Consider the following 12,547-nt stretch of genomic DNA (forward strand, 5'->3'; position numbering starts at 1 on the left):
GAAAATTCGCTTACAGCTGAAGTACTTAGGTGAATAACGTTTTTAAGCTATCAGGCAATATACAACGCATAGTGTCACGAAGCCAAAGACGACGCAGTTGTCTTGAAGGAAAAACAAGTTTATTGGCGCGAGCTAGTGCCCCATACAACTCAAAGAATTAAGAGGCGGCGAAACAGCAGTCAACAAAGTGACACGGGCAGGCGAATGTCGGTGAATCGAATACCGTGGAGTCTGCTGTGCGGGCTTTTTCTTTCGCCGTGAGTGTTTCTTGAACACTGGATTTACATCCTGAACCTTGTCGATGAAAGAATATTCTTCTAGCCTGGTGATGGTAGGGTGAAACGCTCTCATTATCACAACGAGATAACCCGTGCGGCATCAAAATAAAGAATGAAACACGCGCTTCGCTTGGGACACAGGTAACACAGCCGGGCGCGGCTGGAAGTAAAAAGAAAACATAAACAAATGAACGTATACAAGTTTGGGAGCAATATGTGGGTTCTAGGGATGTTTTTATTATAAAAGGCGTCCTATCAGCTCCTAAACGTTTTTCATATGACCAGATCGTGTGCAGTTGGGGCCACTGATACAGAGAAAACGGAGCGGCTGGCCGGTCTGCGGTGCGCCATGACGGGTTCCACAGGAAGTATTGCGGCCAGCGGCGTAGTTAACTGAGCGTTGTCTGCTACGGGTCCTCCCATTTCGCCGCGAGCGGCGAAGCAAAGATTGCGCGCGCACTTTGAACTACGCAAACCGCACAAACCGCGCGTGCAGAGAAGTGGGACGAGCCGTAGCAGACGACGCGCAGCCGGGCTCCACCTCTGGCTCTGATTGCGCTTGCGCTGCAATACTTCGCGCGGCGCCCGCTTGGTGGTCCGACAACCGCGGCTACTCGCGCCCCGTTCCCTCTCTGTGGCTGCGACTGTACATTCTAAGAAGTTCACGCCGCTGTAAGAAGCTGTAAGATACGGTTTTTCCGATCTTTTTATGTGGAAAGGTGAAGCGACCCCTTTACGCAATAACATATTCTTTTAATGAGCGCCCAATTTCCAATCAAAAAGCTCAAAAACTAGGGTTAGAACAACAAAAGTTGTGCGAAGAACCCTAAAACCACATTCTCTTGGTAGCCACAAATTGAAAAGAGTAGAATTTTGTTGCCACAACTCAACCACCCGAACTGTTGTAAAAACGTAAAAACACGTACTGCTTTCTCTCTGGTCACTTGTCAGTATTGAAGCCATTTTGGAATTACAAAATTTTATTAGGTTTGAGGCCACTGCTTGAGAGCGGGCAAGATATCCTAGACAAGAGAGCGCACCCCAACTAAAAAAATCCACTGCGGGGTTTTAAATGGAGGGTTTTCTTAGCTATGCAATAAATTACACAGCAGTTGTTTTTTGTAAAAACACGTGGCACCGTTTGGAAGGCGCTAAAGCTTACAAGCGAAGGGCCCGAGCCCAAGTTGTTGATGAATATTAGGCGATGCCTTAGTTTCCGACTGCAGTAGGTGTAACAACTGCTTAATCTGGCTTTCACATACTTTGTTCAGGCATTGACTGAAACGAGACGCCATCCCAGGGTTTAGTACCTACCTTTCAAAACGTTGTGGGAGGGTCGTGTTCTTCCTTTAGGGAGAACAGGCTGGACTATTATACTTCATCAGAATTATTTGAAGTTTGCATATATAGGCGCAGCCAAAATAAGGCACATTAAAATCAATTTATTTATTCCATCTCAAAGGGACCCTGCAACACTTGCCATCGACTACTAGTAATGTATTTTGGGATAAAGTCTATTGTCCCAGAAATCTCCTCCCGCAAGAATTATGAAAATCCGTTCACAATTACGAAACTACGCGCGATGAGAAATCGCGCATAATTGTTCCCTCTCAACTCGACCGCGGACGACGCGACGAAAGCTGCGCTCTCTCCCGGAGAGGGGGGCGGCTTGCGGCGTTCTCCGGCGGCCTTCGATATATCACATGCCGGGTAGTTTTCTCCTTTTCTCCGCAACGCGGAGGGGCCCATTTCCGGTCTGGTGACACAAAAAAGCAGGCATGGGTGCCTGCTCGCAAGTGCGCGCTCGGGCTGGTAGGGCGTTTTTGAAGCAATAAACGTTTGTAGTCAAGTGGTCCCGTTAAAACGGAAGTATTAAGCTCATCACTCAAACTCCGCGCGCACTCAAAACACAAAAGAAACGGCAAAACTGTGCCTACAGGTTCAGGCATAGAATAGGTTCGTACACAGCGATGACGACGACGGAAATGGGAGAAACTAGCCGCGAAGTTGACCAGTGACAGCCGATCAGGCAGCCATGGCCTATGTGACGTCCCTTAGGCCATGCCAGGGGTTGCATTTTGTGGACAACTGAAGAGAGAGCGGTTGGTTTTTCCGCGTCTTTCACATCGATTTGCGCGCTCACTGCTTCACATGCCCGTGTAATATTTGGCTCAGGTATTTCTGGCAGTGTAATCTAAACGTCGCGCAGGTTAACTTGCACTGCTCAAAGAGTGTCGCAGGGTCCCTTTAAGATAGAACCAAAAGTACTTGTTTAAAAGCCGCTCCTTCAGAAAAAGACAAAAATGCGTCATCCATTTATAGGACGTCCCAGAAATTGCGTTGGTTATAACAACCGGAACTTTTTTTAAATTTAGAAATAATATGACAATAATAAAAGACATGCAGCAAAACAGCCCTTATTGCGCTACAAGGTAAAGACAGGTGCAGTTCTATTTGCAAGAACAAAACCAAGGATAGCCGTCTACAGACAGACCAACACAAAGCACCCGACTTTGTCCCTTCTTAGATTGCTTCGAAAAAAACAGAATTGTTATCTAACTAACAAAAAGGCAACAAGAATAGGGTAGGCATCCTAATATCAGAAAGGCCCCAGGCACACATGTGGCAAGTCCGTCCTGCACAGGACACATTTAGTGGGATGCATTTGATACTGATGTGGTCGGGATAGCGTCTAGCCAAGAGACAGCGTTTCCTTTAAGTAGTACGCAACTGCAGTAGTTAAAACGATGTTTTCGTGAATGGGGTCATTATTCCTTCGGCAATGGTTACCCCTACAATTTTAGCTCGCAAGGATTATCGGTAAAACCTAGGTTCCTTTGAACATGGTTAGTGAGACCAACCAATAAAATGTTTCAGTTGTAATAAATTTGCAAATGTACACAATTATGTTATGCATTGTAAATTCATAAAATTTGTTTCCTCGTAGACATGATTTTCGAATTCTTACAAAATGCCTCTCTTCCCAAACCATACCTTCGTTAATGTTACATTTCATCATGAAGGCCGAAATATTAATAGTTGTCAATGTATTATACCTGGATGTTTTTTGTGGTTTTTTACGTTTTTGCCTGTTGTTTGCATTTATCTCCCTTTTTGTCTATTGCACGCAAGTAAGGCTAAATTTCATTTTTTTGTATAATCAAGCAGAATATCTTCGGCGATACAGGTAAAATGCATTTTATAAAATGATTGTTGCAGGTAAGTCTTCGTTTGCAACAGCTTGATCCACCAGTAGCACTTTGCCTCAAATCTTTGGAAACAGCAACTGTTGTAAGTATTCTGGCTAATTTGCTTCGCAGCATTAACATAAAATATATGTTTCTTGCAAGAACGAGAGCTATGTTGCTCTGTGGACGACAGGAGAACTTTTGGCTTACGAGACGCTGCCCATGCTGAGAAGCCATGCCTGGAACAACTCCATCCCCAATTCTTCAGACGTCGTATACTTTCTTACAGGGTAAGCTCCAAAAATCTTGCGGGGAAAAATGAATCTGCATGTTTTGACCACAGGGCATCCCACGAAAACAAAGAAATCAAGTGAAACAGAACACGAGTAAAATTTTGATTTACCATTTATTGATAAAGCCGGTGGTTGATCACCGTTTCTTGCAGTCTTAAGTATGTCAGGAATGCAGGAAATCACTCTTTAAATTTAAACTCTGCATTTTCCTGAATGTAATCGCAAAAAATGCGACACTGTTATGTAAGCAGCTCTTATCCGGCTGTAATTACAATTATCTGTAAATCAACAACATTATTCTTAGGCTGAGTGCCATAAAAGCTATTTCGTTTTTTGAAGTCAATATTGCGAATCTTGCCCAGGTACATATTGGAGTAAAAAAAGTGCACACATTTGCATCGTTTAAAATTTAATATAGAAAGCAGTTTTACTATTACAATAAATCGTGCACTTGACAAATACAACGGTATTTATGCAGAAATGCACACGGTAACTTTGCTAAAATGAACGCTATGTTATCCTGAGTGTGTCGATAAATTATTTTGAAACTTCCCAACAAAACAATCAAAAAGAATTCAGTCTCTAGCCAAATGTGTTCAACTTGACATTAAAGGAGCCTGTCTGATGTTGTATCTGTTTAGTGGTAACAACGCTTCCCCTTACCTAAAAATCATATTGACCAATACTAGACAAATAAGTTGTCATCAAAGGTAATGCATCGCACTTTAAAAATAAAATGCTTTTCTTCTATTTTTGGAATACATATGAGTACACAAATAGAAACCAATGTTTGTTGTTTCTATTGCAGGCGAGAAATGGCAAGAAAGTTTAATGAAGGAATCAGTACAACAATTTCTGGTATGTACTTTCATTACCCGCTTTGAAATGCAGCATAACGCAGACAAACTATATATATATAGCACAAATTCGAAATAAAATGACACAAAAGCAAGCGTACACCTGCACATTGGAGAATTGAGCGCATTAAAACCTAAATATTTGAGGAATTTTATCTGGGTAGGTTTTAAAATTTTTAGGTGAAGAAAAATCATACATAGGTATTTGCAAAGGTGGAGACTCCACAGGCGACTCACGCGGCCATGAATTTCTGCAACGAGTGTTTCTAGCCAGTTTTTTTTATTATCATTTTTGTCGTCATCCCTGTGATCGGTAGCCTGTTTCTGTGCACTGTAGGATGAGGGCCTCCCTTAACGCCCTTAGAGACTTCCAGCCGCTTCTACCGTGAGCTGACTGTCGCCCCATATTTTCTGAGTTCTGTCTTTTGAAACTGTGTGTGACTATCCCGTGCTGTGGGTCTATTTGCCGTTATTGTATTAACTGAGCCCGCCACACATTGTCCGTCCCCTGCATTATGTTCCCACTCCAGCGCTGCCCCCTTTCTTCGCCTCCTTTTCCAGTATCTTTAATCATTGTGTGTTCTCTATTTTACGTTTTCGTTTTCTTATCTTTTGTAGAGTTTGGCCGAGCGGAGTTGTAACAGCGTGCATTGTAAGACCTAAATGTTCACCGCCTTAAGCGTTTTTGGTAAACACACATGCATTGCGTAGCACGGGGCGCGTCGTACTTTGCGTACACGCGCAGCACTCAGAATACCGGAATACTTTCCCAGTTGAGGTCACCCTGTTCTACATTGATAAAGTTTGAATCGCAATAAGAACAAGCGATAGGAATTAGGATGCTTAAACTTCTTTCACACTTTGTCAGCGTCCTTGAATGCCCCCTTTTTGCAAAATATTGGTCATACCTATATCCTTTTTCCCCTTTTACAATGCAACATAACGCTGCTGAGAACGAGGTCGCGGGTTCACCTGCCGGCTGTGGCGGCCGCTTTTCTGATGGAGGCGAAAAAGAAAAACGCCCGTGTGTACGAGATTTCGGCGTACGTTAAAGATGCCCAGGTGGTCAAAATTATTCCGGAGCTCTCCACTATGGCTCGCCTCAACGCCTGCGTTGCGTTGGTGCGTTAAACCCCACATTCAATCAACACTGTAACATAAGATTAAGAGTACAATTAAGAGCATGACCTGTTTAATTGCCAGTCCTAGTGAATACCACCCTGTCATCCGCTAGTTTGGGCACTCATGAATTGTTCAATATTACTTACAACTGATTTTTGGCAATTAGCCAACTTTATTTCACCCTCTGGGAAGGCTGTAAGAATTTTTAAGAAATGGCGACTTCGAGATATGGGCTTTCCTTGATAGGAAACGTTTAATTTTGGTATGAAGCAAAGTTTCTTTTGCAACCAAAGCATTTATTTAAAATAAAACATTGTATGTACAAAATATGCTGCTCTCCTCTTGCTTTCTATCCTTTCTCCTGAGCTGCTTCCTTTGACAGCGCCATCTTTTGCTATTTCTTTTGGCATGACCCCGCCAAACACTTCTGTAAGGGCTAGCACTTGAATTGTACCGATTGATGACAGTGACACAAATTGTGGATCCGGCAGCCTCACCAAAAGTTTTACGTCAGTTAACTATGACGCCACAAAAACATATTTATTACGAGTATTTTCTGTTAGGTTGTCCTGGAAATTAGGTGTTTTTGTAGGTGTCGTATAAGCCCTGTCGTTTGATGTGACAGTTTTCCAAAAGTGGCTTAAGGAAGACAAGGAAAAGGCTTCAAAATTGTAATGTGTTTGATTCGTTTGGTGTACCTATAAGCCACATTCTGCTGCAATTGAGGCATACACATTCGTCTAAAACGGAAACAAAATATTATCACTGTTGCCAAAAAGGACTTACGTTGTGACATTGCTTAGCACATTGCTTAGCACATAAATGCGTTCAGCTTGTGAGCGCACCATTATAAACGTCCACCATGGAGGAATGTTTCCAAGATGCAGAAATACTTAATCATATAAATTGCACAACAACGCAGTCATCTCCCGGGTACAAATGCTGAAAGAACCTCTCCAATTCCGGAAGGTTTACAACAGGCGGTACTCTGGTGTCAGTCGCAATGCTGTCTGGAGTTCTTGCAACGTCCGCAAGTGTGGGATATTTACAGAAATTTCGAATCCATGGTGGGATGAGCCACTGCTACGCGTACCTATAGTTGTTTGTTCTAGATGCCGCGTGCAAGTGCTTAGTTTTGCTCTAAATTATGTTATATGGCTGCATCCAAGCAAGACTGCTCATGACTGTACCAACTGTAGATTGACGGCCAAAGATGAGTGCGTGGTAGGTTTCACTAACACTGACAAGCGCAACTACTTTGATATAGAAAGATCCGTGCCCGCTCTAAATTTCGTCAAGTGATCTGCTTGAGTTTAAAAGATCATACTGTACCACTGCCGTCTATACCTGTACAGAACTGCTTGCCATCTTCATTTTCTCGAAACACTCTATACAAGAAGCGGTCCGAATTCATCTTTATATCCTCACGTGGAAGGCTTAAGCAGGCCTCGCTGGAGTTACTCGAACGAGCGTTGTTTATAATAATGTCATTATATGAAGCTTTTTAAATACCAGCGGTCCAAAAAAACCTCAAAAACACCTCACAAAGACCAGGCGGTTTTGAGGCCTTACGTAACTCCGGAAAATATAACCCACACCCCTACAGCACTTTTTTTGACTCAGCGTAGAAGTTTGGGAGTGTATAAACCTAGGTCCTTTGAGATTGGTCGTCTTTCGTCTTTCATACTCCGGTAAACAAGAGAACATCATCCAAACCACTCCAAATTTACTCGAACTTTTAAGCTCCCCTCAACCAAAGCGCAACATTTCAGGAACTTTATTTAGATGGGTACAAATTTTTAGCAGGGAACGTGATTAGTTCACCTGGCTAGACGAGTGGAAACCGTGTTTTTTAAGTGGCTCCAACCGCTGCCGTTGACTTCCTGAACATAAATTCGCCGTTTTGAATAGGTTACAAGGACACTCAAGTGAATTTGTCAAACTCCCAGTTTGGCTTGCACTGCGTAGAATGGCTCAAATTAGCGGTCTTTTCATCGTTTATCTGGTTGATAAGTCGGTAATTATTTTATAAACCGCAAAACAAGAAAAACTACAATGCGCGGTACGCGGCGCCCGCACCAACTAAAGGCTGTGACGACAGGAGGAGATGCACCTTGATTGGACGATGTCCAAGGTTTCCATTCAAACAAGTTTTGGTTTCGGTACTAAAAAAACATGAACGACATCCGACGGTATCATTGGATGCGCACTCTCGATATCGCAATAATCACGTACCGCGCTTCAGCCATGTTGTCGGCTGTGAAGTGTCTAAGATAGGCCTCCCAGGACGGCTTGGCATCGTAGCAATCCTTTGCCGAGGCCTATGCAGTGGATGAATGCATTCCGCGTCACCGCAGACGCTCACATGTCATGCGCTTTCCCCTCATATTTGGAGCTGGTGTTATTAATGCCTGTATCGTAAAAAGCGTGATCGGACCAGGCCAAAGGTATGTTGATTCTGGCCTGTGCCCACTGCCCGCAAGCAGTCGGTGCTTATGGCAACAGCACGTCAACGAGAACTCGCTGGCGCGTCAGTGTCAGCCTGGGCGCATTCAGTGAACTAGTTCCTGGAGCAGCGAACGCTACGGCCCAAAAATGGTGATCTCACTATAGAAAACAACGGCCGAAAATGAAAAAAAGTCAACTTACACAGAAAACAACGTAACCGCGGCGATTCGAACTGCAAAACAAAATACCCACTGCGCCGGACCACTCGGCCACGGGCCAGTGTTTGCCTCCTTTAATGAATGGAACTTTTAGAAACTTTAGAAGACAAGACACTTAACACAATACACTAACGCTAACAGACAGCAAAAGGCATCAGTCGAACAAAGATCAAAACTCAGGCAAGGAAACACACGCATCCAAAAGAGGCAGCCACTCCGGTGGATCACTCACCGCATCATAAGTGCTTCCCAGAAACGCTGCCTGTTCCCCAAAAACGCAATTGGTTGGCCTAGGGGTTCCGCGCGCCGATCAGTCATGCGGCACTTCCACAAACCAAACAATCCTTGGATCGCTGGAAGCAATACAAATATAAGGTGTGTAATGTATAACCGGTTCACACTTTAATTTAGTTTTAGCATTTGAAGCAGCTTAGGTTACTATTTGTCATATAGCGCTCGTGCTGTAGGCATGCCCAAATTTCCACAATATCTCCCGTCTAGCAATTTTATTTCTTAGGCAGAAAAGCGTTCGCAGATGTGTGGTCATGCTGCTGACCGCTGTGCTTGCTCTCCCAGCGCGAAAAACTGCTTCGTGCTCCCTAGTGTTACACTGTACGGTAAAATCATCAGTTGATTTTATTCCCATAATACCTATATTGACTTCGCTGACTCTTCTCCCGCGTTCAAGTGGCCTTAGATTTTCCTACTATCGTACCAGCCAGCGAAGCGTGGCATGTGCAATTGTGCAGCGCTAGTGTGGAGCCAGCTTGGCTGGGAGCTAGATACACTGTACAAACTAACAAAGTAAAGAAAGGCACATTCTTTCATTCACAAACGTGTCGTGACTTCGTTTCAACTGAGCGAACGAACGGCGACGACCCGTCGGCGGCCGGCGAACCAAACGCGGGGGCCGGCTGACTCTGCCGGAAGGTCAGCCAGCCAGTAGTTCGAGTCAAGCGGAGTCATCTTCTCCTGACATAACATGAAAACACCACAAAAAATGGGCGAGGATGCAGAGAGGAGGAGAGCATTTTCGAATTTATTTTTGTACTAAATAAATTCGCGTAAACTCGATCAGAATGGTCGAAACATGGCCTATGGGGTCAGGACTACAATCTGCGCTAGTATTTCCGCAATGTTTACAAATCGCTTTAGTGTCCCTTTAAAAGGAGATAAATAAACTGATTTAAGGCCGTGGCAGACAAAAATAATTCCTAGTGCTGCATCTTATAGGCACCTGTTAAGAGCCTCACATCTCAAATGTATAAAAGCTTCTCATACCTTTGTGATTGTCGCAATCACCAAAACAATGGAAGTGGGGAGATGTCCACATGATAATAATATTCAGTTTTCAGGAGCGTAACGTAAACCACAGACTACGAATAATTGTTGTTTTTTCTTGACCTTCTTTAGACGTCACATTGTCAGTCGCATTTCGCCGCGGGCTCGGGTTATAGAGCTTGTGAACATTCATCACTTTCACCATAATTTTTTTTCCAAAATGAGAATAATGCAAGGTAGACTAGACGCCTTGGTATTTGCGACGCATTTTGAACGACGTTTACTCAGTATTTTTGTGGCACAAATCATAATAAACACGATACCTGTATACCATACGACACAAAGACAAAATCAAGAAGATCTCAGCCTGGGGGTCATGCCTAACTATTTGTTCATACACTTCTGCAACTGGGTTTCAATATATTTGAACTAACGTCACATTATTTGTTTTAAAAAGGACAGACTTTTTTGTAATAACTTCCAAAAGATGTCATGAACTAAAACATCATTCATAAAATATTGAAAAATGAACGTGTAAATATTTTATAATTTCACCGAAAATAAATTTTACTCCGAAGAACACGGAACACTTGCGTTTGTGTAACGAATAATTTGAGGATAAAACATTTCCCGGTACGAACCTATACACATGTTAAGAGGGAGTCATTTTGCTTTGTTTTGTTATAAAAAAAACCTTTTATTGCACCAAGTGCAGCAGCGTACTTTGTTGCTGCTTTCTAACCTATTTCTTTACTCCAATCGGCTACACCATCTTTCCTGAAAATATATTTATTCCGGGTATAGAAAGTACCCTGTGCCTTAAAAGCTACAATAACTTGAGCACCTAAACAATAGCACCTAAAGCCACAACAACTTTACCTACTTGACATAGAAAACTGTTAAACGTAGTCTATTTACGTCGTCTTGCGAAAGCAATTCTTAAATCTTAATTTATAACTCAGGCGTCAGTGTTGAACCGACGGCGAACCGAATGGCCTACAGATTGGACATAAAATACAAAAGAAAACAAATTGCACGGACAAAAGTTAAAATATATACAAACAATATTTACGTTCACAAGCCTCCTTAATGCGAGGCTTCCATGCCTAACTGGCAGTAAAAAACCTTGCCGAATTAGGGTCACTCAACGGGGCCCTGCTGAATACGTTCAGTCACTCGACAGCGTTGGAAATTATAAGAGATTAAAATACATTGCAGGCAAAGGGCATTGTAGGTTTTTCATGGGAAAGGTGGCATGGGCGGAGTTATAGTGAAAGAGGCAAGAAAAGCGGGCAGGATGGCAGAAAAAAGAAATACGCTGAGAATGCGTTGTCGTATTCTAACTAAAAACGTGATTTAGGTAATCGTAATGAGGGCTAATTTTGTTTCTATGGATTGTAAAAACTACGAAAGCATTTAGAAGACTTGCAAAACCGTAACTGGGAAATTTCCTCTTCCAACAAAATGCAAGCGTGGGTATAACCAAAGAGGAGCAACCGAAAGAAGAAAAAAAAGGCCCAATAGAAAGATGACGGTACTAATATAGTAATTGAATGAGAAGAAGTAGACTGCCACGAGGTCTGCCTTGTCTTTTGATTCCATGACAATATAGAACCACCATCTTTCCCTTGAGGTCGCGCACCGACATTGACGACTGATTACGAAGGTCAGGGCACATTACCTGGTCGTTACGTGTTCTATTAAATGTGTCCGGTTCATCCTGCCGCAACGTAACCGTATTGCGGGGACCCCTTCGGGAATTTTTCTATGCCAACATTCATAAGGAGCCCTTTGCAGCTCTTAGAACTTTGTTGTTTCTGCTTGTAAACAACTTTTCTCACTAATGCGGAGTTGTCTTTGAAACCTGGTATATATTTTTTTTAGGAATGAGTTAGTTTCAAGGCATCTGTAGTAAAGTGTATTGTTTTTTGTTTAAATACGGACCAAAACACAAATACCACTTGATCACTGACTCACGTATAAGGTTGTTAGTGGCAACGAATGCGGAATTTTGTTCTGTAATGAGTGTAATGCGCATTCTTCCATATTTTCACGAAGCTAAAGACGACGCAGTTGTCTTCAAAGAAAACCTAGTTTATTGGAGCGAACTTGTGCTCCCCTAACAACTCAAAGAATACACCGGCGGCGAATCAGCAGTCAACAAAGTGACATGCCCAGGCGAGCATCGACGAGTTGAATACCGCGGGGACTGCTGTGCAGGCTTTTATCTTTCGTCGCGAGTTTTTCTCGAACCATCGGTTTAAATCCAGAACACTGTAGTTAAAAGATTATTCTAGGCTAGTGACTTTATGGCAAAACGCTCTCCGAATCAGAATGAGATAACCCGTGCGGCATCAAAATAAGAAGAATGAAACACGCCCTTTGATTGGAACACAGATAACACCGCGAGACGCGGCCAGGCAGTAAACCCAAGACATAAACATACTAACCCAATGCATGGTTCGCGGCAATATTTTTCTCTTTCAAGTAATCCGTGAGTATTTTGCCACTTAAAGGTACTTTTATGGGTTGTGGTATTTGGTTGCAAGTCATTAAAAATTCTTTTTGCAGGGAAGTGTTGTAATTGTCAGATACTAAGTTATTGCTTAATAAGCGTGTATTTAAAAAAACTGAAGATAATAAAACTTTTGAGCACTGAAGAAGTTTGATATTTTGGTGTCTTTTGTCTGACGTTGCTTAGGTCTCGCATATTTTGAAGGCGTTTGCACCGGAAACAAAATCGCCATGGGAGAAGACAAGAACCTGACATATATAGGAGTGAGAACGATGGCCCACGAGATAGGCCATCTGTAAGATACATTTACACCATATAAATGAATCTTTTGGCACTCACACGTTGCT

General features: G+C 42.8%; 1 long non-coding RNA gene across 1 annotated transcript; it reads left to right on the forward strand.

The window, feature by feature from the left end:
• The first annotated feature begins 3,493 nt into the window (after positions 1-3,493).
• On the forward strand, positions 3,494-12,467 carry LOC144141881 (uncharacterized). Its single transcript, XR_013316732.1, has 4 exons — positions 3,494-3,569; positions 3,629-3,756; positions 4,568-4,617; positions 12,387-12,467. It is a non-coding gene; the product is annotated as an uncharacterized LOC144141881 (long non-coding RNA).
• Positions 12,468-12,547: the final 80 nt, after the last annotated feature.

This window comes from Haemaphysalis longicornis, unplaced genomic scaffold, assembly GCF_048455015.1.
Source record: "Haemaphysalis longicornis isolate Haplotype H1 unplaced genomic scaffold, Haemaphysalis longicornis Haplotype H1 scaffold_6, whole genome shotgun sequence".
In the NCBI taxonomy this organism is placed as follows: domain Eukaryota; kingdom Metazoa; phylum Arthropoda; class Arachnida; order Ixodida; family Ixodidae; genus Haemaphysalis; species Haemaphysalis longicornis.